Source organism: Pangasianodon hypophthalmus, chromosome 18 (assembly GCF_027358585.1).
Source record: "Pangasianodon hypophthalmus isolate fPanHyp1 chromosome 18, fPanHyp1.pri, whole genome shotgun sequence".
Classification (NCBI taxonomy): Eukaryota; Metazoa; Chordata; class Actinopteri; order Siluriformes; family Pangasiidae; genus Pangasianodon; species Pangasianodon hypophthalmus.
In genome coordinates, this window is record NC_069727.1 from 20,260,648 (window position 1) to 20,283,174 (window position 22,527).

The 22,527-nt window shown below is 44.5% G+C and overlaps 41 non-coding genes across 41 annotated transcripts; all 41 read left to right on the top strand.

The window, feature by feature from the left end:
- The first annotated feature begins 27 nt into the window (after positions 1-27).
- Positions 28-218, top strand: LOC128321267 (U2 spliceosomal RNA). Its single transcript, XR_008304868.1, has one exon. It is a non-coding gene; the product is annotated as a U2 spliceosomal RNA (small nuclear RNA).
- A 623-nt stretch (positions 219-841) lies between these two features.
- Positions 842-956, top strand: LOC128321471 (U5 spliceosomal RNA). The gene has a single exon (XR_008305066.1). It is a non-coding gene; the product is annotated as a U5 spliceosomal RNA (small nuclear RNA).
- Positions 957-1,136: 180 nt separating this feature from the next.
- LOC128321269 (U2 spliceosomal RNA) lies at positions 1,137-1,327 on the top strand. Its single transcript, XR_008304871.1, has one exon. It is a non-coding gene; the product is annotated as a U2 spliceosomal RNA (small nuclear RNA).
- A 621-nt stretch (positions 1,328-1,948) lies between these two features.
- LOC128321472 (U5 spliceosomal RNA) lies at positions 1,949-2,063 on the top strand. Its single transcript, XR_008305067.1, has one exon. It is a non-coding gene; the product is annotated as a U5 spliceosomal RNA (small nuclear RNA).
- A 180-nt stretch (positions 2,064-2,243) lies between these two features.
- LOC128321346 (U2 spliceosomal RNA) lies at positions 2,244-2,434 on the top strand. The gene has a single exon (XR_008304947.1). It is a non-coding gene; the product is annotated as a U2 spliceosomal RNA (small nuclear RNA).
- A 623-nt stretch (positions 2,435-3,057) lies between these two features.
- On the top strand, positions 3,058-3,172 carry LOC128321474 (U5 spliceosomal RNA). The gene has a single exon (XR_008305069.1). It is a non-coding gene; the product is annotated as a U5 spliceosomal RNA (small nuclear RNA).
- Positions 3,173-3,352: 180 nt separating this feature from the next.
- On the top strand, positions 3,353-3,543 carry LOC128321347 (U2 spliceosomal RNA). Its single transcript, XR_008304948.1, has one exon. It is a non-coding gene; the product is annotated as a U2 spliceosomal RNA (small nuclear RNA).
- Positions 3,544-4,166: 623 nt separating this feature from the next.
- On the top strand, positions 4,167-4,281 carry LOC128321475 (U5 spliceosomal RNA). The gene has a single exon (XR_008305071.1). It is a non-coding gene; the product is annotated as a U5 spliceosomal RNA (small nuclear RNA).
- Positions 4,282-4,461: 180 nt separating this feature from the next.
- On the top strand, positions 4,462-4,652 carry LOC128321270 (U2 spliceosomal RNA). Its single transcript, XR_008304872.1, has one exon. It is a non-coding gene; the product is annotated as a U2 spliceosomal RNA (small nuclear RNA).
- A 623-nt stretch (positions 4,653-5,275) lies between these two features.
- Positions 5,276-5,390, top strand: LOC128321476 (U5 spliceosomal RNA). Its single transcript, XR_008305072.1, has one exon. It is a non-coding gene; the product is annotated as a U5 spliceosomal RNA (small nuclear RNA).
- A 180-nt stretch (positions 5,391-5,570) lies between these two features.
- LOC128321271 (U2 spliceosomal RNA) lies at positions 5,571-5,761 on the top strand. Its single transcript, XR_008304873.1, has one exon. It is a non-coding gene; the product is annotated as a U2 spliceosomal RNA (small nuclear RNA).
- A 624-nt stretch (positions 5,762-6,385) lies between these two features.
- Positions 6,386-6,500, top strand: LOC128321477 (U5 spliceosomal RNA). The gene has a single exon (XR_008305073.1). It is a non-coding gene; the product is annotated as a U5 spliceosomal RNA (small nuclear RNA).
- A 180-nt stretch (positions 6,501-6,680) lies between these two features.
- On the top strand, positions 6,681-6,871 carry LOC128321272 (U2 spliceosomal RNA). Its single transcript, XR_008304874.1, has one exon. It is a non-coding gene; the product is annotated as a U2 spliceosomal RNA (small nuclear RNA).
- A 624-nt stretch (positions 6,872-7,495) lies between these two features.
- LOC128321478 (U5 spliceosomal RNA) lies at positions 7,496-7,610 on the top strand. The gene has a single exon (XR_008305074.1). It is a non-coding gene; the product is annotated as a U5 spliceosomal RNA (small nuclear RNA).
- A 180-nt stretch (positions 7,611-7,790) lies between these two features.
- On the top strand, positions 7,791-7,981 carry LOC128321274 (U2 spliceosomal RNA). The gene has a single exon (XR_008304875.1). It is a non-coding gene; the product is annotated as a U2 spliceosomal RNA (small nuclear RNA).
- Positions 7,982-8,604: 623 nt separating this feature from the next.
- Positions 8,605-8,719, top strand: LOC128321479 (U5 spliceosomal RNA). Its single transcript, XR_008305075.1, has one exon. It is a non-coding gene; the product is annotated as a U5 spliceosomal RNA (small nuclear RNA).
- Positions 8,720-8,899: 180 nt separating this feature from the next.
- On the top strand, positions 8,900-9,090 carry LOC128321275 (U2 spliceosomal RNA). Its single transcript, XR_008304876.1, has one exon. It is a non-coding gene; the product is annotated as a U2 spliceosomal RNA (small nuclear RNA).
- A 624-nt stretch (positions 9,091-9,714) lies between these two features.
- Positions 9,715-9,829, top strand: LOC128321481 (U5 spliceosomal RNA). The gene has a single exon (XR_008305076.1). It is a non-coding gene; the product is annotated as a U5 spliceosomal RNA (small nuclear RNA).
- A 180-nt stretch (positions 9,830-10,009) lies between these two features.
- Positions 10,010-10,200, top strand: LOC128321276 (U2 spliceosomal RNA). The gene has a single exon (XR_008304877.1). It is a non-coding gene; the product is annotated as a U2 spliceosomal RNA (small nuclear RNA).
- Positions 10,201-10,823: 623 nt separating this feature from the next.
- LOC128321482 (U5 spliceosomal RNA) lies at positions 10,824-10,938 on the top strand. The gene has a single exon (XR_008305077.1). It is a non-coding gene; the product is annotated as a U5 spliceosomal RNA (small nuclear RNA).
- A 180-nt stretch (positions 10,939-11,118) lies between these two features.
- Positions 11,119-11,309, top strand: LOC128321277 (U2 spliceosomal RNA). The gene has a single exon (XR_008304878.1). It is a non-coding gene; the product is annotated as a U2 spliceosomal RNA (small nuclear RNA).
- Positions 11,310-11,932: 623 nt separating this feature from the next.
- On the top strand, positions 11,933-12,047 carry LOC128321483 (U5 spliceosomal RNA). The gene has a single exon (XR_008305078.1). It is a non-coding gene; the product is annotated as a U5 spliceosomal RNA (small nuclear RNA).
- A 180-nt stretch (positions 12,048-12,227) lies between these two features.
- Positions 12,228-12,418, top strand: LOC128321278 (U2 spliceosomal RNA). The gene has a single exon (XR_008304879.1). It is a non-coding gene; the product is annotated as a U2 spliceosomal RNA (small nuclear RNA).
- A 623-nt stretch (positions 12,419-13,041) lies between these two features.
- Positions 13,042-13,156, top strand: LOC128321484 (U5 spliceosomal RNA). The gene has a single exon (XR_008305079.1). It is a non-coding gene; the product is annotated as a U5 spliceosomal RNA (small nuclear RNA).
- Positions 13,157-13,336: 180 nt separating this feature from the next.
- LOC128321348 (U2 spliceosomal RNA) lies at positions 13,337-13,527 on the top strand. Its single transcript, XR_008304949.1, has one exon. It is a non-coding gene; the product is annotated as a U2 spliceosomal RNA (small nuclear RNA).
- A 615-nt stretch (positions 13,528-14,142) lies between these two features.
- LOC128321487 (U5 spliceosomal RNA) lies at positions 14,143-14,257 on the top strand. Its single transcript, XR_008305082.1, has one exon. It is a non-coding gene; the product is annotated as a U5 spliceosomal RNA (small nuclear RNA).
- Positions 14,258-14,437: 180 nt separating this feature from the next.
- LOC128321349 (U2 spliceosomal RNA) lies at positions 14,438-14,628 on the top strand. Its single transcript, XR_008304950.1, has one exon. It is a non-coding gene; the product is annotated as a U2 spliceosomal RNA (small nuclear RNA).
- A 613-nt stretch (positions 14,629-15,241) lies between these two features.
- LOC128321488 (U5 spliceosomal RNA) lies at positions 15,242-15,356 on the top strand. The gene has a single exon (XR_008305083.1). It is a non-coding gene; the product is annotated as a U5 spliceosomal RNA (small nuclear RNA).
- A 180-nt stretch (positions 15,357-15,536) lies between these two features.
- Positions 15,537-15,727, top strand: LOC128321350 (U2 spliceosomal RNA). Its single transcript, XR_008304951.1, has one exon. It is a non-coding gene; the product is annotated as a U2 spliceosomal RNA (small nuclear RNA).
- Positions 15,728-16,347: 620 nt separating this feature from the next.
- On the top strand, positions 16,348-16,462 carry LOC128321489 (U5 spliceosomal RNA). Its single transcript, XR_008305084.1, has one exon. It is a non-coding gene; the product is annotated as a U5 spliceosomal RNA (small nuclear RNA).
- Positions 16,463-16,642: 180 nt separating this feature from the next.
- LOC128321279 (U2 spliceosomal RNA) lies at positions 16,643-16,833 on the top strand. Its single transcript, XR_008304881.1, has one exon. It is a non-coding gene; the product is annotated as a U2 spliceosomal RNA (small nuclear RNA).
- A 615-nt stretch (positions 16,834-17,448) lies between these two features.
- On the top strand, positions 17,449-17,563 carry LOC128321490 (U5 spliceosomal RNA). Its single transcript, XR_008305085.1, has one exon. It is a non-coding gene; the product is annotated as a U5 spliceosomal RNA (small nuclear RNA).
- A 180-nt stretch (positions 17,564-17,743) lies between these two features.
- On the top strand, positions 17,744-17,934 carry LOC128321281 (U2 spliceosomal RNA). Its single transcript, XR_008304883.1, has one exon. It is a non-coding gene; the product is annotated as a U2 spliceosomal RNA (small nuclear RNA).
- A 624-nt stretch (positions 17,935-18,558) lies between these two features.
- On the top strand, positions 18,559-18,673 carry LOC128321491 (U5 spliceosomal RNA). Its single transcript, XR_008305086.1, has one exon. It is a non-coding gene; the product is annotated as a U5 spliceosomal RNA (small nuclear RNA).
- Positions 18,674-18,853: 180 nt separating this feature from the next.
- Positions 18,854-19,044, top strand: LOC128321282 (U2 spliceosomal RNA). The gene has a single exon (XR_008304884.1). It is a non-coding gene; the product is annotated as a U2 spliceosomal RNA (small nuclear RNA).
- A 623-nt stretch (positions 19,045-19,667) lies between these two features.
- On the top strand, positions 19,668-19,782 carry LOC128321494 (U5 spliceosomal RNA). Its single transcript, XR_008305088.1, has one exon. It is a non-coding gene; the product is annotated as a U5 spliceosomal RNA (small nuclear RNA).
- A 180-nt stretch (positions 19,783-19,962) lies between these two features.
- On the top strand, positions 19,963-20,153 carry LOC128321283 (U2 spliceosomal RNA). The gene has a single exon (XR_008304885.1). It is a non-coding gene; the product is annotated as a U2 spliceosomal RNA (small nuclear RNA).
- A 623-nt stretch (positions 20,154-20,776) lies between these two features.
- On the top strand, positions 20,777-20,891 carry LOC128321495 (U5 spliceosomal RNA). The gene has a single exon (XR_008305089.1). It is a non-coding gene; the product is annotated as a U5 spliceosomal RNA (small nuclear RNA).
- Positions 20,892-21,071: 180 nt separating this feature from the next.
- LOC128321285 (U2 spliceosomal RNA) lies at positions 21,072-21,262 on the top strand. Its single transcript, XR_008304886.1, has one exon. It is a non-coding gene; the product is annotated as a U2 spliceosomal RNA (small nuclear RNA).
- Positions 21,263-21,884: 622 nt separating this feature from the next.
- On the top strand, positions 21,885-21,999 carry LOC128321496 (U5 spliceosomal RNA). Its single transcript, XR_008305090.1, has one exon. It is a non-coding gene; the product is annotated as a U5 spliceosomal RNA (small nuclear RNA).
- Positions 22,000-22,179: 180 nt separating this feature from the next.
- LOC128321286 (U2 spliceosomal RNA) lies at positions 22,180-22,370 on the top strand. The gene has a single exon (XR_008304887.1). It is a non-coding gene; the product is annotated as a U2 spliceosomal RNA (small nuclear RNA).
- The last annotated feature ends 157 nt before the right edge of the window (positions 22,371-22,527 follow it).

Consider the following 22,527-nt stretch of genomic DNA (forward strand, 5'->3'; position numbering starts at 1 on the left):
TCTTCAGGCCAGAGGAAAGAACAGGTTATCGCTTCTCGGCCTTTTGGCTAAGATCAAGTGTAGTATCTGTTCTTATCAGTTTAATATCTGATACGTCCTCCATTCGAGGACTCTATATTAAACGGATTTTTAGAGCAGGGAGCTGGAAGAGGGGCTTGCTCCGTCCGCTCCACGCATCGACCTGGTATTGCAGTACCTCCAGGAACGGTGCACCTTCTGAAAAGGTTCAAAGAAAGAAAGAAAGAAAGAAAGAAAGAAAAAGACTGGGGTTTTTTTTTCTTTGGGGAGGGGCAGCCACATCTCTGGCTAGTCATTGTTCATATCGGCTCCTTCTTTGGGGCCACCACAAAGACCAGAACCATAGGAGTGGCTAGAAAGAAGTAAGGGAAGCCACTCCAACCCCACAGACAGTTCTAGGATGGCTTAAACACTGACTGAGTGGGTGGGTAATGGCTGTCTCTATAAGTGATTGGGAACTAGTAATCTGGCTCAGTGTAAGGTGACTTGAGCACCCCACCTCCAGCCTGACATCTTTTATAGCTCCCACAGAAGAAAAAGAGCAAAGTGCCTTATGGTACTTAAAAAAAAAAAAAAAAAAAAAAAAAAAAAAAAAACATGTAATTTGCAAATGTTTCATCTGTGCTTAGTGAGAAAGGAGGGAGCATAACAGGTTTTAATACAAACTATAGCCCATTGCTAAATGTAAACAAATCCTACACCTATAGCTTCAGCTCTGCCTGTTTAGCAATCAAGGTGCACGAGGCCGGCGCAAGCCACCTCACCCTAGGCCAGTCTTCTAGACTTCCAGAAGTGTTTCGGAGGCCTGGTCCTACTCCCCGTATAGCTCAGGTTTCTCTTCATTCACGCATAAATCTTTCGCCTTTTACTAAAGATTTCCGTGGAGAGGAACGTTGATGAGTTCAACTTATTTTTGTGGGCTTTGCTGTAGCAAAGCTGTACCTGTGTCTGGCAAAAAAAAGATTGACAGCTATCTGTTAGGGGTGGAGTCTGCCTAACATGTATATGTGTCTGACAAAAGAGATTGACAGGTATCTGTTGGGGGTGGAGTCTGGCTACCATTCTGGAGTCACCGCTTTACTGTGGGGTGTTCTTCAGGCCAGAGGAAAGAACAGGTTATCGCTTCTCGGCCTTTTGGCTAAGATCAAGTGTAGTATCTGTTCTTATCAGTTTAATATCTGATACGTCCTCCATTCGAGGACTCTATATTAAACGGATTTTTAGAGCAGGGAGCTGGAAGAGGGGCTTGCTCCGTCCGCTCCACGCATCGACCTGGTATTGCAGTACCTCCAGGAACGGTGCACCTTCTGAAAGGTTCAAAGAAAGAAAGAAAGAAAGAAAGAAAGAAAAAGACTGGGGTTTTTTTTTCTTTGGGGAGGGGCAGCCACATCTCTGGCTAGTCATTGTTCATATCGGCTCCTTCTTTGGGGCCACCACAAAGACCAGAACCATAGGAGTGGCTAGAAAGAAGTAAGGGAAGCCACTCCAACCCCACAGACAGTTCTAGGATGGCTTAAACACTGACTGAGTGGGTGGGTAATGGCTGTCTCTATAAGTGATTGGGAACTAGTAATCTGGCTCAGTGTAAGGTGACTTGAGCACCCCACCTCCAGCCTGACATCTTTTATAGCTCCCACAGAAGAAAAAGAGCAAAGTGCCTTATGGTACTTAAAAAAAAAAAAAAAAAAAAAAAAAAAAAAAAACATGTAATTTGCAAATGTTTCATCTGTGCTTAGTGAGAAAGGAGGGAGCATAACAGGTTTTAATACAAACTATAGCCCATTGCTAAATGTAAACAAATCCTACACCTATAGCTTCAGCTCTGCCTGTTTAGCAATCAAGGTGCACGAGGCCGGCGCAAGCCACCTCACCCTAGGCCAGTCTTCTAGACTTCCAGAAGTGTTTCGGAGGCCTGGTCCTACTCCCCGTATAGCTCAGGTTTCTCTTCATTCACGCATAAATCTTTCGCCTTTTACTAAAGATTTCCGTGGAGAGGAACGTTGATGAGTTCAACTTATTTTTGTGGGCTTTGCTGTAGCAAAGCTGTACCTGTGTCTGGCAAAAAAAAGATTGACAGCTATCTGTTAGGGGTGGAGTCTGCCTAACATGTATATGTGTCTGACAAAAGAGATTGACAGGTATCTGTTGGGGGTGGAGTCTGGCTACCATTCTGGAGTCACCGCTTTACTGTGGGGTGTTCTTCAGGCCAGAGGAAAGAACAGGTTATCGCTTCTCGGCCTTTTGGCTAAGATCAAGTGTAGTATCTGTTCTTATCAGTTTAATATCTGATACGTCCTCCATTCGAGGACTCTATATTAAACGGATTTTTAGAGCAGGGAGCTGGAAGAGGGGCTTGCTCCGTCCGCTCCACGCATAGACCTGGTATTGCAGTACCTCCAGGAACGGTGCACCTTCTGAAAAGGTTCAAAGAAAGAAAGAAAGAAAGAAAGAAAGAAAAAGACTGGGGTTTTTTTTTCTTTGGGGAGGGGCAGCCACATCTCTGGCTAGTCATTGTTCATATCGGCTCCTTCTTTGGGGCCACCACAAAGACCAGAACCATAGGAGTGGCTAGAAAGAAGTAAGGGAAGCCACTCCAACCCCACAGACAGTTCTAGGATGGCTTAAACACTGACTGAGTGGGTGGGTAATGGCTGTCTCTATAAGTGATTGGGAACTAGTAATCTGGCTCAGTGTAAGGTGACTTGAGCACCCCACCTCCAGCCTGACATCTTTTATAGCTCCCACAGAAGAAAAAGAGCAAAGTGCCTTATGGTACTTAAAAAAAAAAAAAAAAAAAAAAAAAAAAAAAAAACATGTAATTTGCAAATGTTTCATCTGTGCTTAGTGAGAAAGGAGGGAGCATAACAGGTTTTAATACAAACTATAGCCCATTGCTAAATGTAAACAAATCCTACACCTATAGCTTCAGCTCTGCCTGTTTAGCAATCAAGGTGCACGAGGCCGGCGCAAGCCACCTCACCCTAGGCCAGTCTTCTAGACTTCCAGAAGTGTTTCAGAGGCCTGGTCCTACTCCCCGTATAGCTCAGGTTTCTCTTCATTCACGCATAAATCTTTCGCCTTTTACTAAAGATTTCCGTGGAGAGGAACGTTGATGAGTTCAACTTATTTTTGTGGGCTTTGCTGTAGCAAAGCTGTACCTGTGTCTGGCAAAAAAAAGATTGACAGCTATCTGTTAGGGGTGGAGTCTGCCTAACATGTATATGTGTCTGACAAAAGAGATTGACAGGTATCTGTTGGGGGTGGAGTCTGGCTACCATTCTGGAGTCACCGCTTTACTGTGGGGTGTTCTTCAGGCCAGAGGAAAGAACAGGTTATCGCTTCTCGGCCTTTTGGCTAAGATCAAGTGTAGTATCTGTTCTTATCAGTTTAATATCTGATACGTCCTCCATTCGAGGACTCTATATTAAACGGATTTTTAGAGCAGGGAGCTGGAAGAGGGGCTTGCTCCGTCCGCTCCACGCATAGACCTGGTATTGCAGTACCTCCAGGAACGGTGCACCTTCTGAAAAGGTTCAAAGAAAGAAAGAAAGAAAGAAAGAAAGAAAAAGACTGGGGTTTTTTTTTCTTTGGGGAGGGGCAGCCACATCTCTGGCTAGTCATTGTTCATATCGGCTCCTTCTTTGGGGCCACCACAAAGACCAGAACCATAGGAGTGGCTAGAAAGAAGTAAGGGAAGCCACTCCAACCCCACAGACAGTTCTAGGATGGCTTAAACACTGACTGAGTGGGTGGGTAATGGCTGTCTCTATAAGTGATTGGGAACTAGTAATCTGGCTCAGTGTAAGGTGACTTGAGCACCCCACCTCCAGCCTGACATCTTTTATAGCTCCCACAGAAGAAAAAGAGCAAAGTGCCTTATGGTACTTAAAAAAAAAAAAAAAAAAAAAAAAAAAAAAAAAACATGTAATTTGCAAATGTTTCATCTGTGCTTAGTGAGAAAGGAGGGAGCATAACAGGTTTTAATACAAACTATAGCCCATTGCTAAATGTAAACAAATCCTACACCTATAGCTTCAGCTCTGCCTGTTTAGCAATCAAGGTGCACGAGGCCGGCGCAAGCCACCTCACCCTAGGCCAGTCTTCTAGACTTCCAGAAGTGTTTCAGAGGCCTGGTCCTACTCCCCGTATAGCTCAGGTTTCTCTTCATTCACGCATAAATCTTTCGCCTTTTACTAAAGATTTCCGTGGAGAGGAACGTTGATGAGTTCAACTTATTTTTGTGGGCTTTGCTGTAGCAAAGCTGTACCTGTGTCTGGCAAAAAAAAGATTGACAGCTATCTGTTAGGGGTGGAGTCTGCCTAACATGTATATGTGTCTGACAAAAGAGATTGACAGGTATCTGTTGGGGGTGGAGTCTGGCTACCATTCTGGAGTCACCGCTTTACTGTGGGGTGTTCTTCAGGCCAGAGGAAAGAACAGGTTATCGCTTCTCGGCCTTTTGGCTAAGATCAAGTGTAGTATCTGTTCTTATCAGTTTAATATCTGATACGTCCTCCATTCGAGGACTCTATATTAAACGGATTTTTAGAGCAGGGAGCTGGAAGAGGGGCTTGCTCCGTCCGCTCCACGCATCGACCTGGTATTGCAGTACCTCCAGGAACGGTGCACCTTCTGAAAAGGTTCAAAGAAAGAAAGAAAGAAAGAAAGAAAGAAAAAGACTGGGGTTTTTTTTTCTTTGGGGAGGGGCAGCCACATCTCTGGCTAGTCATTGTTCATATCGGCTCCTTCTTTGGGGCCACCACAAAGACCAGAACCATAGGAGTGGCTAGAAAGAAGTAAGGGAAGCCACTCCAACCCCACAGACAGTTCTAGGATGGCTTAAACACTGACTGAGTGGGTGGGTAATGGCTGTCTCTATAAGTGATTGGGAACTAGTAATCTGGCTCAGTGTAAGGTGACTTGAGCACCCCACCTCCAGCCTGACATCTTTTATAGCTCCCACAGAAGAAAAAGAGCAAAGTGCCTTATGGTACTTAAAAAAAAAAAAAAAAAAAAAAAAAAAAAAAAAACATGTAATTTGCAAATGTTTCATCTGTGCTTAGTGAGAAAGGAGGGAGCATAACAGGTTTTAATACAAACTATAGCCCATTGCTAAATGTAAACAAATCCTACACCTATAGCTTCAGCTCTGCCTGTTTAGCAATCAAGGTGCACGAGGCCGGCGCAAGCCACCTCACCCTAGGCCAGTCTTCTAGACTTCCAGAAGTGTTTCAGAGGCCTGGTCCTACTCCCCGTATAGCTCAGGTTTCTCTTCATTCACGCATAAATCTTTCGCCTTTTACTAAAGATTTCCGTGGAGAGGAACGTTGATGAGTTCAACTTATTTTTGTGGGCTTTGCTGTAGCAAAGCTGTACCTGTGTCTGGCAAAAAAAAGATTGACAGCTATCTGTTAGGGGTGGAGTCTGCCTAACATGTATATGTGTCTGACAAAAGAGATTGACAGGTATCTGTTGGGGGTGGAGTCTGGCTACCATTCTGGAGTCACCGCTTTACTGTGGGGTGTTCTTCAGGCCAGAGGAAAGAACAGGTTATCGCTTCTCGGCCTTTTGGCTAAGATCAAGTGTAGTATCTGTTCTTATCAGTTTAATATCTGATACGTCCTCCATTCGAGGACTCTATATTAAACGGATTTTTAGAGCAGGGAGCTGGAAGAGGGGCTTGCTCCGTCCGCTCCACGCATCGACCTGGTATTGCAGTACCTCCAGGAACGGTGCACCTTCTGAAAAGGTTCAAAGAAAGAAAGAAAGAAAGAAAGAAAGAAAAAGACTGGGGTTTTTTTTTCTTTGGGGAGGGGCAGCCACATCTCTGGCTAGTCATTGTTCATATCGGCTCCTTCTTTGGGGCCACCACAAAGACCAGAACCATAGGAGTGGCTAGAAAGAAGTAAGGGAAGCCACTCCAACCCCACAGACAGTTCTAGGATGGCTTAAACACTGACTGAGTGGGTGGGTAATGGCTGTCTCTATAAGTGATTGGGAACTAGTAATCTGGCTCAGTGTAAGGTGACTTGAGCACCCCACCTCCAGCCTGACATCTTTTATAGCTCCCACAGAAGAAAAAGAGCAAAGTGCCTTATGGTACTTAAAAAAAAAAAAAAAAAAAAAAAAAAAAAAAAAAACATGTAATTTGCAAATGTTTCATCTGTGCTTAGTGAGAAAGGAGGGAGCATAACAGGTTTTAATACAAACTATAGCCCATTGCTAAATGTAAACAAATCCTACACCTATAGCTTCAGCTCTGCCTGTTTAGCAATCAAGGTGCACGAGGCCGGCGCAAGCCACCTCACCCTAGGCCAGTCTTCTAGACTTCCAGAAGTGTTTCAGAGGCCTGGTCCTACTCCCCGTATAGCTCAGGTTTCTCTTCATTCACGCATAAATCTTTCGCCTTTTACTAAAGATTTCCGTGGAGAGGAACGTTGATGAGTTCAACTTATTTTTGTGGGCTTTGCTGTAGCAAAGCTGTACCTGTGTCTGGCAAAAAAAAGATTGACAGCTATCTGTTAGGGGTGGAGTCTGCCTAACATGTATATGTGTCTGACAAAAGAGATTGACAGGTATCTGTTGGGGGTGGAGTCTGGCTACCATTCTGGAGTCACCGCTTTACTGTGGGGTGTTCTTCAGGCCAGAGGAAAGAACAGGTTATCGCTTCTCGGCCTTTTGGCTAAGATCAAGTGTAGTATCTGTTCTTATCAGTTTAATATCTGATACGTCCTCCATTCGAGGACTCTATATTAAACGGATTTTTAGAGCAGGGAGCTGGAAGAGGGGCTTGCTCCGTCCGCTCCACGCATCGACCTGGTATTGCAGTACCTCCAGGAACGGTGCACCTTCTGAAAAGGTTCAAAGAAAGAAAGAAAGAAAGAAAGAAAGAAAAAGACTGGGGTTTTTTTTTCTTTGGGGAGGGGCAGCCACATCTCTGGCTAGTCATTGTTCATATCGGCTCCTTCTTTGGGGCCACCACAAAGACCAGAACCATAGGAGTGGCTAGAAAGAAGTAAGGGAAGCCACTCCAACCCCACAGACAGTTCTAGGATGGCTTAAACACTGACTGAGTGGGTGGGTAATGGCTGTCTCTATAAGTGATTGGGAACTAGTAATCTGGCTCAGTGTAAGGTGACTTGAGCACCCCACCTCCAGCCTGACATCTTTTATAGCTCCCACAGAAGAAAAAGAGCAAAGTGCCTTATGGTACTTAAAAAAAAAAAAAAAAAAAAAAAAAAAAAAAAAAACATGTAATTTGCAAATGTTTCATCTGTGCTTAGTGAGAAAGGAGGGAGCATAACAGGTTTTAATACAAACTATAGCCCATTGCTAAATGTAAACAAATCCTACACCTATAGCTTCAGCTCTGCCTGTTTAGCAATCAAGGTGCACGAGGCCGGCGCAAGCCACCTCACCCTAGGCCAGTCTTCTAGACTTCCAGAAGTGTTTCAGAGGCCTGGTCCTACTCCCCGTATAGCTCAGGTTTCTCTTCATTCACGCATAAATCTTTCGCCTTTTACTAAAGATTTCCGTGGAGAGGAACGTTGATGAGTTCAACTTATTTTTGTGGGCTTTGCTGTAGCAAAGCTGTACCTGTGTCTGGCAAAAAAAAGATTGACAGCTATCTGTTAGGGGTGGAGTCTGCCTAACATGTATATGTGTCTGACAAAAGAGATTGACAGGTATCTGTTGGGGGTGGAGTCTGGCTACCATTCTGGAGTCACCGCTTTACTGTGGGGTGTTCTTCAGGCCAGAGGAAAGAACAGGTTATCGCTTCTCGGCCTTTTGGCTAAGATCAAGTGTAGTATCTGTTCTTATCAGTTTAATATCTGATACGTCCTCCATTCGAGGACTCTATATTAAACGGATTTTTAGAGCAGGGAGCTGGAAGAGGGGCTTGCTCCGTCCGCTCCACGCATCGACCTGGTATTGCAGTACCTCCAGGAACGGTGCACCTTCTGAAAAGGTTCAAAGAAAGAAAGAAAGAAAGAAAGAAAGAAAAAGACTGGGGTTTTTTTTTCTTTGGGGAGGGGCAGCCACATCTCTGGCTAGTCATTGTTCATATCGGCTCCTTCTTTGGGGCCACCACAAAGACCAGAACCATAGGAGTGGCTAGAAAGAAGTAAGGGAAGCCACTCCAACCCCACAGACAGTTCTAGGATGGCTTAAACACTGACTGAGTGGGTGGGTAATGGCTGTCTCTATAAGTGATTGGGAACTAGTAATCTGGCTCAGTGTAAGGTGACTTGAGCACCCCACCTCCAGCCTGACATCTTTTATAGCTCCCACAGAAGAAAAAGAGCAAAGTGCCTTATGGTACTTAAAAAAAAAAAAAAAAAAAAAAAAAAAAAAAAAACATGTAATTTGCAAATGTTTCATCTGTGCTTAGTGAGAAAGGAGGGAGCATAACAGGTTTTAATACAAACTATAGCCCATTGCTAAATGTAAACAAATCCTACACCTATAGCTTCAGCTCTGCCTGTTTAGCAATCAAGGTGCACGAGGCCGGCGCAAGCCACCTCACCCTAGGCCAGTCTTCTAGACTTCCAGAAGTGTTTCAGAGGCCTGGTCCTACTCCCCGTATAGCTCAGGTTTCTCTTCATTCACGCATAAATCTTTCGCCTTTTACTAAAGATTTCCGTGGAGAGGAACGTTGATGAGTTCAACTTATTTTTGTGGGCTTTGCTGTAGCAAAGCTGTACCTGTGTCTGGCAAAAAAAAGATTGACAGCTATCTGTTAGGGGTGGAGTCTGCCTAACATGTATATGTGTCTGACAAAAGAGATTGACAGGTATCTGTTGGGGGTGGAGTCTGGCTACCATTCTGGAGTCACCGCTTTACTGTGGGGTGTTCTTCAGGCCAGAGGAAAGAACAGGTTATCGCTTCTCGGCCTTTTGGCTAAGATCAAGTGTAGTATCTGTTCTTATCAGTTTAATATCTGATACGTCCTCCATTCGAGGACTCTATATTAAACGGATTTTTAGAGCAGGGAGCTGGAAGAGGGGCTTGCTCCGTCCGCTCCACGCATCGACCTGGTATTGCAGTACCTCCAGGAACGGTGCACCTTCTGAAAAGGTTCAAAGAAAGAAAGAAAGAAAGAAAGAAAGAAAAAGACTGGGGTTTTTTTTTCTTTGGGGAGGGGCAGCCACATCTCTGGCTAGTCATTGTTCATATCGGCTCCTTCTTTGGGGCCACCACAAAGACCAGAACCATAGGAGTGGCTAGAAAGAAGTAAGGGAAGCCACTCCAACCCCACAGACAGTTCTAGGATGGCTTAAACACTGACTGAGTGGGTGGGTAATGGCTGTCTCTATAAGTGATTGGGAACTAGTAATCTGGCTCAGTGTAAGGTGACTTGAGCACCCCACCTCCAGCCTGACATCTTTTATAGCTCCCACAGAAGAAAAAGAGCAAAGTGCCTTATGGTACTTAAAAAAAAAAAAAAAAAAAAAAAAAAAAAAAAAAACATGTAATTTGCAAATGTTTCATCTGTGCTTAGTGAGAAAGGAGGGAGCATAACAGGTTTTAATACAAACTATAGCCCATTGCTAAATGTAAACAAATCCTACACCTATAGCTTCAGCTCTGCCTGTTTAGCAATCAAGGTGCACGAGGCCGGCGCAAGCCACCTCACCCTAGGCCAGTCTTCTAGACTTCCAGAAGTGTTTCGGAGGCCTGGTCCTACTCCCCGTATAGCTCAGGTTTCTCTTCATTCACGCATAAATCTTTCGCCTTTTACTAAAGATTTCCGTGGAGAGGAACGTTGATGAGTTCAACTTATTTTTGTGGGCTTTGCTGTAGCAAAGCTGTACCTGTGTCTGGCAAAAAAAAGATTGACAGCTATCTGTTAGGGGTGGAGTCTGCCTAACATGTATATGTGTCTGACAAAAGAGATTGACAGGTATCTGTTGGGGGTGGAGTCTGGCTACCATTCTGGAGTCACCGCTTTACTGTGGGGTGTTCTTCAGGCCAGAGGAAAGAACAGGTTATCGCTTCTCGGCCTTTTGGCTAAGATCAAGTGTAGTATCTGTTCTTATCAGTTTAATATCTGATACGTCCTCCATTCGAGGACTCTATATTAAACGGATTTTTAGAGCAGGGAGCTGGAAGAGGGGCTTGCTCCGTCCGCTCCACGCATCGACCTGGTATTGCAGTACCTCCAGGAACGGTGCACCTTCTGAAAAGGTTCAAAGAAAGAAAGAAAGAAAGAAAGAAAGAAAAAGACTGGGGTTTTTTTTTCTTTGGGGAGGGGCAGCCACATCTCTGGCTAGTCATTGTTCATATCGGCTCCTTCTTTGGGGCCACCACAAAGACCAGAACCATAGGAGTGGCTAGAAAGAAGTAAGGGAAGCCACTCCAACCCCACAGACAGTTCTAGGATGGCTTAAACACTGACTGAGTGGGTGGGTAATGGCTGTCTCTATAAGTGATTGGGAACTAGTAATCTGGCTCAGTGTAAGGTGACTTGAGCACCCCACCTCCAGCCTGACATCTTTTATAGCTCCCACAGAAGAAAAAGAGCAAAGTGCCTTATGGTACTTAAAAAAAAAAAAAAAAAAAAAAAAAAAAAAAAAACATGTAATTTGCAAATGTTTCATCTGTGCTTAGTGAGAAAGGAGGGAGCATAACAGGTTTTAATACAAACTATAGCCCATTGCTAAATGTAAACAAATCCTACACCTATAGCTTCAGCTCTGCCTGTTTAGCAATCAAGGTGCACGAGGCCGGCGCAAGCCACCTCACCCTAGGCCAGTCTTCTAGACTTCCAGAAGTGTTTCAGAGGCCTGGTCCTACTCCCCGTATAGCTCAGGTTTCTCTTCATTCACGCATAAATCTTTCGCCTTTTACTAAAGATTTCCGTGGAGAGGAACGTTGATGAGTTCAACTTATTTTTGTGGGCTTTGCTGTAGCAAAGCTGTACCTGTGTCTGGCAAAAAAAAGATTGACAGCTATCTGTTAGGGGTGGAGTCTGCCTAACATGTATATGTGTCTGACAAAAGAGATTGACAGGTATCTGTTGGGGGTGGAGTCTGGCTACCATTCTGGAGTCACCGCTTTACTGTGGGGTGTTCTTCAGGCCAGAGGAAAGAACAGGTTATCGCTTCTCGGCCTTTTGGCTAAGATCAAGTGTAGTATCTGTTCTTATCAGTTTAATATCTGATACGTCCTCCATTCGAGGACTCTATATTAAACGGATTTTTAGAGCAGGGAGCTGGAAGAGGGGCTTGCTCCGTCCGCTCCACGCATCGACCTGGTATTGCAGTACCTCCAGGAACGGTGCACCTTCTGAAAAGGTTCAAAGAAAGAAAGAAAGAAAGAAAGAAAGAAAAAGACTGGGGTTTTTTTTTCTTTGGGGAGGGGCAGCCACATCTCTGGCTAGTCATTGTTCATATCGGCTCCTTCTTTGGGGCCACCACAAAGACCAGAACCATAGGAGTGGCTAGAAAGAAGTAAGGGAAGCCACTCCAACCCCACAGACAGTTCTAGGATGGCTTAAACACTGACTGAGTGGGTGGGTAATGGCTGTCTCTATAAGTGATTGGGAACTAGTAATCTGGCTCAGTGTAAGGTGACTTGAGCACCCCACCTCCAGCCTGACATCTTTTATAGCTCCCACAGAAGAAAAAGAGCAAAGTGCCTTATGGTACTTAAAAAAAAAAAAAAAAAAAAAAAAAAAAAAAAAACATGTAATTTGCAAATGTTTCATCTGTGCTTAGTGAGAAAGGAGGGAGCATAACAGGTTTTAATACAAACTATAGCCCATTGCTAAATGTAAACAAATCCTACACCTATAGCTTCAGCTCTGCCTGTTTAGCAATCAAGGTGCACGAGGCCGGCGCAAGCCACCTCACCCTAGGCCAGTCTTCTAGACTTCCAGAAGTGTTTCAGAGGCCTGGTCCTACTCCCCGTATAGCTCAGGTTTCTCTTCATTCACGCATAAATCTTTCGCCTTTTACTAAAGATTTCCGTGGAGAGGAACGTTGATGAGTTCAACTTATTTTTGTGGGCTTTGCTGTAGCAAAGCTGTACCTGTGTCTGGCAAAAAAAAGATTGACAGCTATCTGTTAGGGGTGGAGTCTGCCTAACATGTATATGTGTCTGACAAAAGAGATTGACAGGTATCTGTTGGGGGTGGAGTCTGGCTACCATTCTGGAGTCACCACTTTACTGTGGGGTGTTCTTCAGGCCAGAGGAAAGAACAGGTTATCGCTTCTCGGCCTTTTGGCTAAGATCAAGTGTAGTATCTGTTCTTATCAGTTTAATATCTGATACGTCCTCCATTCGAGGACTCTATATTAAACGGATTTTTAGAGCAGGGAGCTGGAAGAGGGGCTTGCTCCGTCCGCTCCACGCATCGACCTGGTATTGCAGTACCTCCAGGAACGGTGCACCTTCTGAAAAGGTTCAAAGAAAGAAAGAAAGAAAGAAAGAAAGAAAAAGACTGGGGTTTTTTTTTCTTTGGGGAGGGGCAGCCACATCTCTGGCTAGTCATTGTTCATATCGGCTCCTTCTTTGGGGCCACCACAAAGACCAGAACCATAGGAGTGGCTAGAAAGAAGTAAGGGAAGCCACTCCAACCCCACAGACAGTTCTAGGATGGCTTAAACACTGACTGAGTGGGTGGGTAATGGCTGTCTCTATAAGTGATTGGGAACTAGTAATCTGGCTCAGTGTAAGGTGACTTGAGCACCCCACCTCCAGCCTGACATCTTTTATAGCTCCCACAGAAGAAAAAGAGCAAAGTGCCTTATGGTACTTAAAAAAAAAAAAAAAAAAAAAAAAAAAAAAAAAACATGTAATTTGCAAATGTTTCATCTGTGCTTAGTGAGAAAGGAGGGAGCATAACAGGTTTTAATACAAACTATAGCCCATTGCTAAATGTAAACAAATCCTACACCTATAGCTTCAGCTCTGCCTGTTTAGCAATCAAGGTGCACGAGGCCGGCGCAAGCCACCTCACCCTAGGCCAGTCTTCTAGACTTCCAGAAGTGTTTCAGAGGCCTGGTCCTACTCCCCGTATAGCTCAGGTTTCTCTTCATTCACGCATAAATCTTTCGCCTTTTACTAAAGATTTCCGTGGAGAGGAACGTTGATGAGTTCAACTTATTTTTGTGGGCTTTGCTGTAGCAAAGCTGTACCTGTGTCTGGCAAAAAAAAGATTGACAGCTATCTGTTAGGGGTGGAGTCTGCCTAACATGTATATGTGTCTGACAAAAGAGATTGACAGGTATCTGTTGGGGGTGGAGTCTGGCTACCATTCTGGAGTCACCGCTTTACTGTGGGGTGTTCTTCAGGCCAGAGGAAAGAACAGGTTATCGCTTCTCGGCCTTTTGGCTAAGATCAAGTGTAGTATCTGTTCTTATCAGTTTAATATCTGATACGTCCTCCATTCGAGGACTCTATATTAAACGGATTTTTAGAGCAGGGAGCTGGAAGAGGGGCTTGCTCCGTCCGCTCCACGCATAGACCTGGTATTGCAGTACCTCCAGGAACGGTGCACCTTCTGAAAAGGTTCAAAGAAAGAAAGAAAGAAAGAAAAAGACTGGGGTTTTTTTTTCTTTGGGGAGGGGCAGCCACATCTCTGGCTAGTCATTGTTCATATCGGCTCCTTCTTTGGGGCCACCACAAAGACCAGAACCATAGGAGTGGCTAGAAAGAAGTAAGGGAAGCCACTCCAACCCCACAGACAGTTCTAGGATGGCTTAAACACTGACTGAGTGGGTGGGTAATGGCTGTCTCTATAAGTGATTGGGAACTAGTAATCTGGCTCAGTGTAAGGTGACTTGAGCACCCCACCTCCAGCCTGACATCTTTTATAGCTCCCACAGAAGAAAAAGAGCAAAGTGCCTTATGGTACTTAAAAAAAAAAAAAAAAAAAAAAAAAAAAAAAAAACATGTAATTTGCAAATGTTTCATCTGTGCTTAGTGAGAAAGGAGGGAGCATAACAGGTTTTAATACAAACTATAGCCCATTGCTAAATGTAAACAAATCCTACACCTATAGCTTCAGCTCTGCCTGTTTAGCAATCAAGGTGCACGAGGCCGGCGCAAGCCACCTCACCCTAGGCCAGTCTTCTAGACTTCCAGAAGTGTTTCAGAGGCCTGGTCCTACTCCCCGTATAGCTCAGGTTTCTCTTCATTCACGCATAAATCTTTCGCCTTTTACTAAAGATTTCCGTGGAGAGGAACGTTGATGAGTTCAACTTATTTTTGTGGGCTTTGCTGTAGCAAAGCTGTACCTGTGTCTGGCAAAAAAAAGATTGACAGCTATCTGTTAGGGGTGGAGTCTGCCTAACATGTATATGTGTCTGACAAAAGAGATTGACAGGTATCTGTTGGGGGTGGAGTCTGGCTACCATTCTGGAGTCACCGCTTTACTGTGGGGTGTTCTTCAGGCCAGAGGAAAGAACAGGTTATCGCTTCTCGGCCTTTTGGCTAAGATCAAGTGTAGTATCTGTTCTTATCAGTTTAATATCTGATACGTCCTCCATTCGAGGACTCTATATTAAACGGATTTTTAGAGCAGGGAGCTGGAAGAGGGGCTTGCTCCGTCCGCTCCACGCATAGACCTGGTATTGCAGTACCTCCAGGAACGGTGCACCTTCTGAAAAGGTTCAAAGAAAGAAAGAAAGAAAGAAAAAGACTGGGGTTTTTTTTTCTTTGGGGAGGGGCAGCCACATCTCTGGCTAGTCATTGTTCATATCGGCTCCTTCTTTGGGGCCACCACAAAGACCAGAACCATAGGAGTGGCTAGAAAGAAGTAAGGGAAGCCACTCCAACCCCACAGACAGTTCTAGGATGGCTTAAACACTGACTGAGTGGGTGGGTAATGGCTGTCTCTATAAGTGATTGGGAACTAGTAATCTGGCTCAGTGTAAGGTGACTTGAGCACCCCACCTCCAGCCTGACATCTTTTATAGCTCCCACAGAAGAAAAAGAGCAAAGTGCCTTATGGTACTTAAAAAAAAAAAAAAAAAAAAAAAAAAAAAAAACATGTAATTTGCAAATGTTTCATCTGTGCTTAGTGAGAAAGGAGGGAGCATAACAGGTTTTAATACAAACTATAGCCCATTGCTAAATGTAAACAAATCCTACACCTATAGCTTCAGCTCTGCCTGTTTAGCAATCAAGGTGCACGAGGCCGGCGCAAGCCACCTCACCCTAGGCCAGTCTTCTAGACTTCCAGAAGTGTTTCAGAGGCCTGGTCCTACTCCCCGTATAGCTCAGGTTTCTCTTCATTCACGCATAAATCTTTCGCCTTTTACTAAAGATTTCCGTGGAGAGGAACGTTGATGAGTTCAACTTATTTTTGTGGGCTTTGCTGTAGCAAAGCTGTACCTGTGTCTGGCAAAAAAAAGATTGACAGCTATCTGTTAGGGGTGGAGTCTGCCTAACATGTATATGTGTCTGACAAAAGAGATTGACAGGTATCTGTTGGGGGTGGAGTCTGGCTACCATTCTGGAGTCACCGCTTTACTGTGGGGTGTTCTTCAGGCCAGAGGAAAGAACAGGTTATCGCTTCTCGGCCTTTTGGCTAAGATCAAGTGTAGTATCTGTTCTTATCAGTTTAATATCTGATACGTCCTCCATTCGAGGACTCTATATTAAACGGATTTTTAGAGCAGGGAGCTGGAAGAGGGGCTTGCTCCGTCCGCTCCACGCATAGACCTGGTATTGCAGTACCTCCAGGAACGGTGCACCTTCTGAAAAGGTTCAAAGAAAGAAAGAAAGAAAGAAAGAAAGAAAAAGACTGGGGTTTTTTTTTCTTTGGGGAGGGGCAGCCACATCTCTGGCTAGTCATTGTTCATATCGGCTCCTTCTTTGGGGCCACCACAAAGACCAGAACCATAGGAGTGGCTAGAAAGAAGTAAGGGAAGCCACTCCAACCCCACAGACAGTTCTAGGATGGCTTAAACACTGACTGAGTGGGTGGGTAATGGCTGTCTCTATAAGTGATTGGGAACTAGTAATCTGGCTCAGTGTAAGGTGACTTGAGCACCCCACCTCCAGCCTGACATCTTTTATAGCTCCCACAGAAGAAAAAGAGCAAAGTGCCTTATGGTACTTAAAAAAAAAAAAAAAAAAAAAAAAAAAAAAACATGTAATTTGCAAATGTTTCATCTGTGCTTAGTGAGAAAGGAGGGAGCATAACAGGTTTTAATACAAACTATAGCCCATTGCTAAATGTAAACAAATCCTACACCTATAGCTTCAGCTCTGCCTGTTTAGCAATCAAGGTGCACGAGGCCGGCGCAAGCCACCTCACCCTAGGCCAGTCTTCTAGACTTCCAGAAGTGTTTCAGAGGCCTGGTCCTACTCCCCGTATAGCTCAGGTTTCTCTTCATTCACGCATAAATCTTTCGCCTTTTACTAAAGATTTCCGTGGAGAGGAACGTTGATGAGTTCAACTTATTTTTGTGGGCTTTGCTGTAGCAAAGCTGTACCTGTGTCTGGCAAAAAAAAGATTGACAGCTATCTGTTAGGGGTGGAGTCTGCCTAACATGTATATGTGTCTGACAAAAGAGATTGACAGGTATCTGTTGGGGGTGGAGTCTGGCTACCATTCTGGAGTCACCGCTTTACTGTGGGGTGTTCTTCAGGCCAGAGGAAAGAACAGGTTATCGCTTCTCGGCCTTTTGGCTAAGATCAAGTGTAGTATCTGTTCTTATCAGTTTAATATCTGATACGTCCTCCATTCGAGGACTCTATATTAAACGGATTTTTAGAGCAGGGAGCTGGAAGAGGGGCTTGCTCCGTCCGCTCCACGCATCGACCTGGTATTGCAGTACCTCCAGGAACGGTGCACCTTCTGAAAAGGTTCAAAGAAAGAAAGAAAGAAAGAAAAAGACTGGGGTTTTTTTTTCTTTGGGGAGGGGCAGCCACATCTCTGGCTAGTCATTGTTCATATCGGCTCCTTCTTTGGGGCCACCACAAAGACCAGAACCATAGGAGTGGCTAGAAAGAAGTAAGGGAAGCCACTCCAACCCCACAGACAGTTCTAGGATGGCTTAAACACTGACTGAGTGGGTGGGTAATGGCTGTCTCTATAAGTGATTGGGAACTAGTAATCTGGCTCAGTGTAAGGTGACTTGAGCACCCCACCTCCAGCCTGACATCTTTTATAGCTCCCACAGAAGAAAAAGAGCAAAGTGCCTTATGGTACTTAAAAAAAAAAAAAAAAAAAAAAAAAAAAAAAAAACATGTAATTTGCAAATGTTTCATCTGTGCTTAGTGAGAAAGGAGGGAGCATAACAGGTTTTAATACAAACTATAGCCCATTGCTAAATGTAAACAAATCCTACACCTATAGCTTCAGCTCTGCCTGTTTAGCAATCAAGGTGCACGAGGCCGGCGCAAGCCACCTCACCCTAGGCCAGTCTTCTAGACTTCCAGAAGTGTTTCAGAGGCCTGGTCCTACTCCCCGTATAGCTCAGGTTTCTCTTCATTCACGCATAAATCTTTCGCCTTTTACTAAAGATTTCCGTGGAGAGGAACGTTGATGAGTTCAACTTATTTTTGTGGGCTTTGCTGTAGCAAAGCTGTACCTGTGTCTGGCAAAAAAAAGATTGACAGCTATCTGTTAGGGGTGGAGTCTGCCTAACATGTATATGTGTCTGACAAAAGAGATTGACAGGTATCTGTTGGGGGTGGAGTCTGGCTACCATTCTGGAGTCACCGCTTTACTGTGGGGTGTTCTTCAGGCCAGAGGAAAGAACAGGTTATCGCTTCTCGGCCTTTTGGCTAAGATCAAGTGTAGTATCTGTTCTTATCAGTTTAATATCTGATACGTCCTCCATTCGAGGACTCTATATTAAACGGATTTTTAGAGCAGGGAGCTGGAAGAGGGGCTTGCTCCGTCCGCTCCACGCATCGACCTGGTATTGCAGTACCTCCAGGAACGGTGCACCTTCTGAAAAGGTTCAAAGAAAGAAAGAAAGAAAGAAAGAAAGAAAAAGACTGGGGTTTTTTTTTCTTTGGGGAGGGGCAGCCACATCTCTGGCTAGTCATTGTTCATATCGGCTCCTTCTTTGGGGCCACCACAAAGACCAGAACCATAGGAGTGGCTAGAAAGAAGTAAGGGAAGCCACTCCAACCCCACAGACAGTTCTAGGATGGCTTAAACACTGACTGAGTGGGTGGGTAATGGCTGTCTCTATAAGTGATTGGGAACTAGTAATCTGGCTCAGTGTAAGGTGACTTGAGCACCCCACCTCCAGCCTGACATCTTTTATAGCTCCCACAGAAGAAAAAGAGCAAAGTGCCTTATGGTACTTAAAAAAAAAAAAAAAAAAAAAAAAAAAAAAAAAAACATGTAATTTGCAAATGTTTCATCTGTGCTTAGTGAGAAAGGAGGGAGCATAACAGGTTTTAATACAAACTATAGCCCATTGCTAAATGTAAACAAATCCTACACCTATAGCTTCAGCTCTGCCTGTTTAGCAATCAAGGTGCACGAGGCCGGCGCAAGCCACCTCACCCTAGGCCAGTCTTCTAGACTTCCAGAAGTGTTTCAGAGGCCTGGTCCTACTCCCCGTATAGCTCAGGTTTCTCTTCATTCACGCATAAATCTTTCGCCTTTTACTAAAGATTTCCGTGGAGAGGAACGTTGATGAGTTCAACTTATTTTTGTGGGCTTTGCTGTAGCAAAGCTGTACCTGTGTCTGGCAAAAAAAAGATTGACAGCTATCTGTTAGGGGTGGAGTCTGCCTAACATGTATATGTGTCTGACAAAAGAGATTGACAGGTATCTGTTGGGGGTGGAGTCTGGCTACCATTCTGGAGTCACCGCTTTACTGTGGGGTGTTCTTCAGGCCAGAGGAAAGAACAGGTTATCGCTTCTCGGCCTTTTGGCTAAGATCAAGTGTAGTATCTGTTCTTATCAGTTTAATATCTGATACGTCCTCCATTCGAGGACTCTATATTAAACGGATTTTTAGAGCAGGGAGCTGGAAGAGGGGCTTGCTCCGTCCGCTCCACGCATCGACCTGGTATTGCAGTACCTCCAGGAACGGTGCACCTTCTGAAAAGGTTCAAAGAAAGAAAGAAAGAAAGAAAGAAAGAAAAAGACTGGGGTTTTTTTTTCTTTGGGGAGGGGCAGCCACATCTCTGGCTAGTCATTGTTCATATCGGCTCCTTCTTTGGGGCCACCACAAAGACCAGAACCATAGGAGTGGCTAGAAAGAAGTAAGGGAAGCCACTCCAACCCCACAGACAGTTCTAGGATGGCTTAAACACTGACTGAGTGGGTGGGTAATGGCTGTCTCTATAAGTGATTGGGAACTAGTAATCTGGCTCAGTGTAAGGTGACTTGAGCACCCCACCTCCAGCCTGACATCTTTTATAGCTCCCACAGAAGAAAAAGAGCAAAGTGCCTTATGGTACTTAAAAAAAAAAAAAAAAAAAAAAAAAAAAAAAAAACATGTAATTTGCAAATGTTTCATCTGTGCTTAGTGAGAAAGGAGGGAGCATAACAGGTTTTAATACAAACTATAGCCCATTGCTAAATGTAAACAAATCCTACACCTATAGCTTCAGCTCTGCCTGTTTAGCAATCAAGGTGCACGAGGCCGGCGCAAGCCACCTCACCCTAGGCCAGTCTTCTAGACTTCCAGAAGTGTTTCAGAGGCCTGGTCCTACTCCCCGTATAGCTCAGGTTTCTCTTCATTCACGCATAAATCTTTCGCCTTTTACTAAAGATTTCCGTGGAGAGGAACGTTGATGAGTTCAACTTATTTTTGTGGGCTTTGCTGTAGCAAAGCTGTACCTGTGTCTGGCAAAAAAAAGATTGACAGCTATCTGTTAGGGGTGGAGTCTGCCTAACATGTATATGTGTCTGACAAAAGAGATTGACAGGTATCTGTTGGGGGTGGAGTCTGGCTACCATTCTGGAGTCACCGCTTTACTGTGGGGTGTTCTTCAGGCCAGAGGAAAGAACAGGTTATCGCTTCTCGGCCTTTTGGCTAAGATCAAGTGTAGTATCTGTTCTTATCAGTTTAATATCTGATACGTCCTCCATTCGAGGACTCTATATTAAACGGATTTTTAGAGCAGGGAGCTGGAAGAGGGGCTTGCTCCGTCCGCTCCACGCATCGACCTGGTATTGCAGTACCTCCAGGAACGGTGCACCTTCTGAAAAGGTTCAAAGAAAGAAAGAAAGAAAGAAAGAAAGAAAAAGACTGGGGTTTTTTTTTCTTTGGGGAGGGGCAGCCACATCTCTGGCTAGTCATTGTTCATATCGGCTCCTTCTTTGGGGCCACCACAAAGACCAGAACCATAGGAGTGGCTAGAAAGAAGTAAGGGAAGCCACTCCAACCCCACAGACAGTTCTAGGATGGCTTAAACACTGACTGAGTGGGTGGGTAATGGCTGTCTCTATAAGTGATTGGGAACTAGTAATCTGGCTCAGTGTAAGGTGACTTGAGCACCCCACCTCCAGCCTGACATCTTTTATAGCTCCCACAGAAGAAAAAGAGCAAAGTGCCTTATGGTACTTAAAAAAAAAAAAAAAAAAAAAAAAAAAAAAAAAACATGTAATTTGCAAATGTTTCATCTGTGCTTAGTGAGAAAGGAGGGAGCATAACAGGTTTTAATACAAACTATAGCCCATTGCTAAATGTAAACAAATCCTACACCTATAGCTTCAGCTCTGCCTGTTTAGCAATCAAGGTGCACGAGGCCGGCGCAAGCCACCTCACCCTAGGCCAGTCTTCTAGACTTCCAGAAGTGTTTCAGAGGCCTGGTCCTACTCCCCGTATAGCTCAGGTTTCTCTTCATTCACGCATAAATCTTTCGCCTTTTACTAAAGATTTCCGTGGAGAGGAACGTTGATGAGTTCAACTTATTTTTGTGGGCTTTGCTGTAGCAAAGCTGTACCTGTGTCTGGCAAAAAAAAGATTGACAGCTATCTGTTAGGGGTGGAGTCTGCCTAACATGTATATGTGTCTGACAAAAGAGATTGACAGGTATCTGTTGGGGGTGGAGTCTGGCTACCATTCTGGAGTCACCGCTTTACTGTGGGGTGTTCTTCAGGCCAGAGGAAAGAACAGGTTATCGCTTCTCGGCCTTTTGGCTAAGATCAAGTGTAGTATCTGTTCTTATCAGTTTAATATCTGATACGTCCTCCATTCGAGGACTCTATATTAAACGGATTTTTAGAGCAGGGAGCTGGAAGAGGGGCTTGCTCCGTCCGCTCCACGCATCGACCTGGTATTGCAGTACCTCCAGGAACGGTGCACCTTCTGAAAAGGTTCAAAGAAAGAAAGAAAGAAAGAAAGAAAGAAAAAGACTGGGGTTTTTTTTTCTTTGGGGAGGGGCAGCCACATCTCTGGCTAGTCATTGTTCATATCGGCTCCTTCTTTGGGGCCACCACAAAGACCAGAACCATAGGAGTGGCTAGAAAGAAGTAAGGGAAGCCACTCCAACCCCACAGACAGTTCTAGGATGGCTTAAACACTGACTGAGTGGGTGGGTAATGGCTGTCTCTATAAGTGATTGGGAACTAGTAATCTGGCTCAGTGTAAGGTGACTTGAGCACCCCACCTCCAGCCTGACATCTTTTATAGCTCCCACAGAAGAAAAAGAGCAAAGTGCCTTATGGTACTTAAAAAAAAAAAAAAAAAAAAAAAAAAAAAAAAACATGTAATTTGCAAATGTTTCATCTGTGCTTAGTGAGAAAGGAGGGAGCATAACAGGTTTTAATACAAACTATAGCCCATTGCTAAATGTAAACAAATCCTACACCTATAGCTTCAGCTCTGCCTGTTTAGCAATCAAGGTGCACGAGGCCGGCGCAAGCCACCTCACCCTAGGCCAGTCTTCTAGACTTCCAGAAGTGTTTCAGAGGCCTGGTCCTACTCCCCGTATAGCTCAGGTTTCTCTTCATTCACGCATAAATCTTTCGCCTTTTACTAAAGATTTCCGTGGAGAGGAACGTTGATGAGTTCAACTTATTTTTGTGGGCTTTGCTGTAGCAAAGCTGTACCTGTGTCTGGCAAAAAAAAGATTGACAGCTATCTGTTAGGGGTGGAGTCTGCCTAACATGTATATGTGTCTGACAAAAGAGATTGACAGGTATCTGTTGGGGGTGGAGTCTGGCTACCATTCTGGAGTCACCGCTTTACTGTGGGGTGTTCTTCAGGCCAGAGGAAAGAACAGGTTATCGCTTCTCGGCCTTTTGGCTAAGATCAAGTGTAGTATCTGTTCTTATCAGTTTAATATCTGATACGTCCTCCATTCGAGGACTCTATATTAAACGGATTTTTAGAGCAGGGAGCTGGAAGAGGGGCTTGCTCCGTCCGCTCCACGCATCGACCTGGTATTGCAGTACCTCCAGGAACGGTGCACCTTCTGAAAAGGTTCAAAGAAAGAAAGAAAGAAAGAAAGAAAGAAAAAGACTGGGGTTTTTTTTTCTTTGGGGAGGGGCAGCCACATCTCTGGCTAGTCATTGTTCATATCGGCTCCTTCTTTGGGGCCACCACAAAGACCAGAACCATAGGAGTGGCTAGA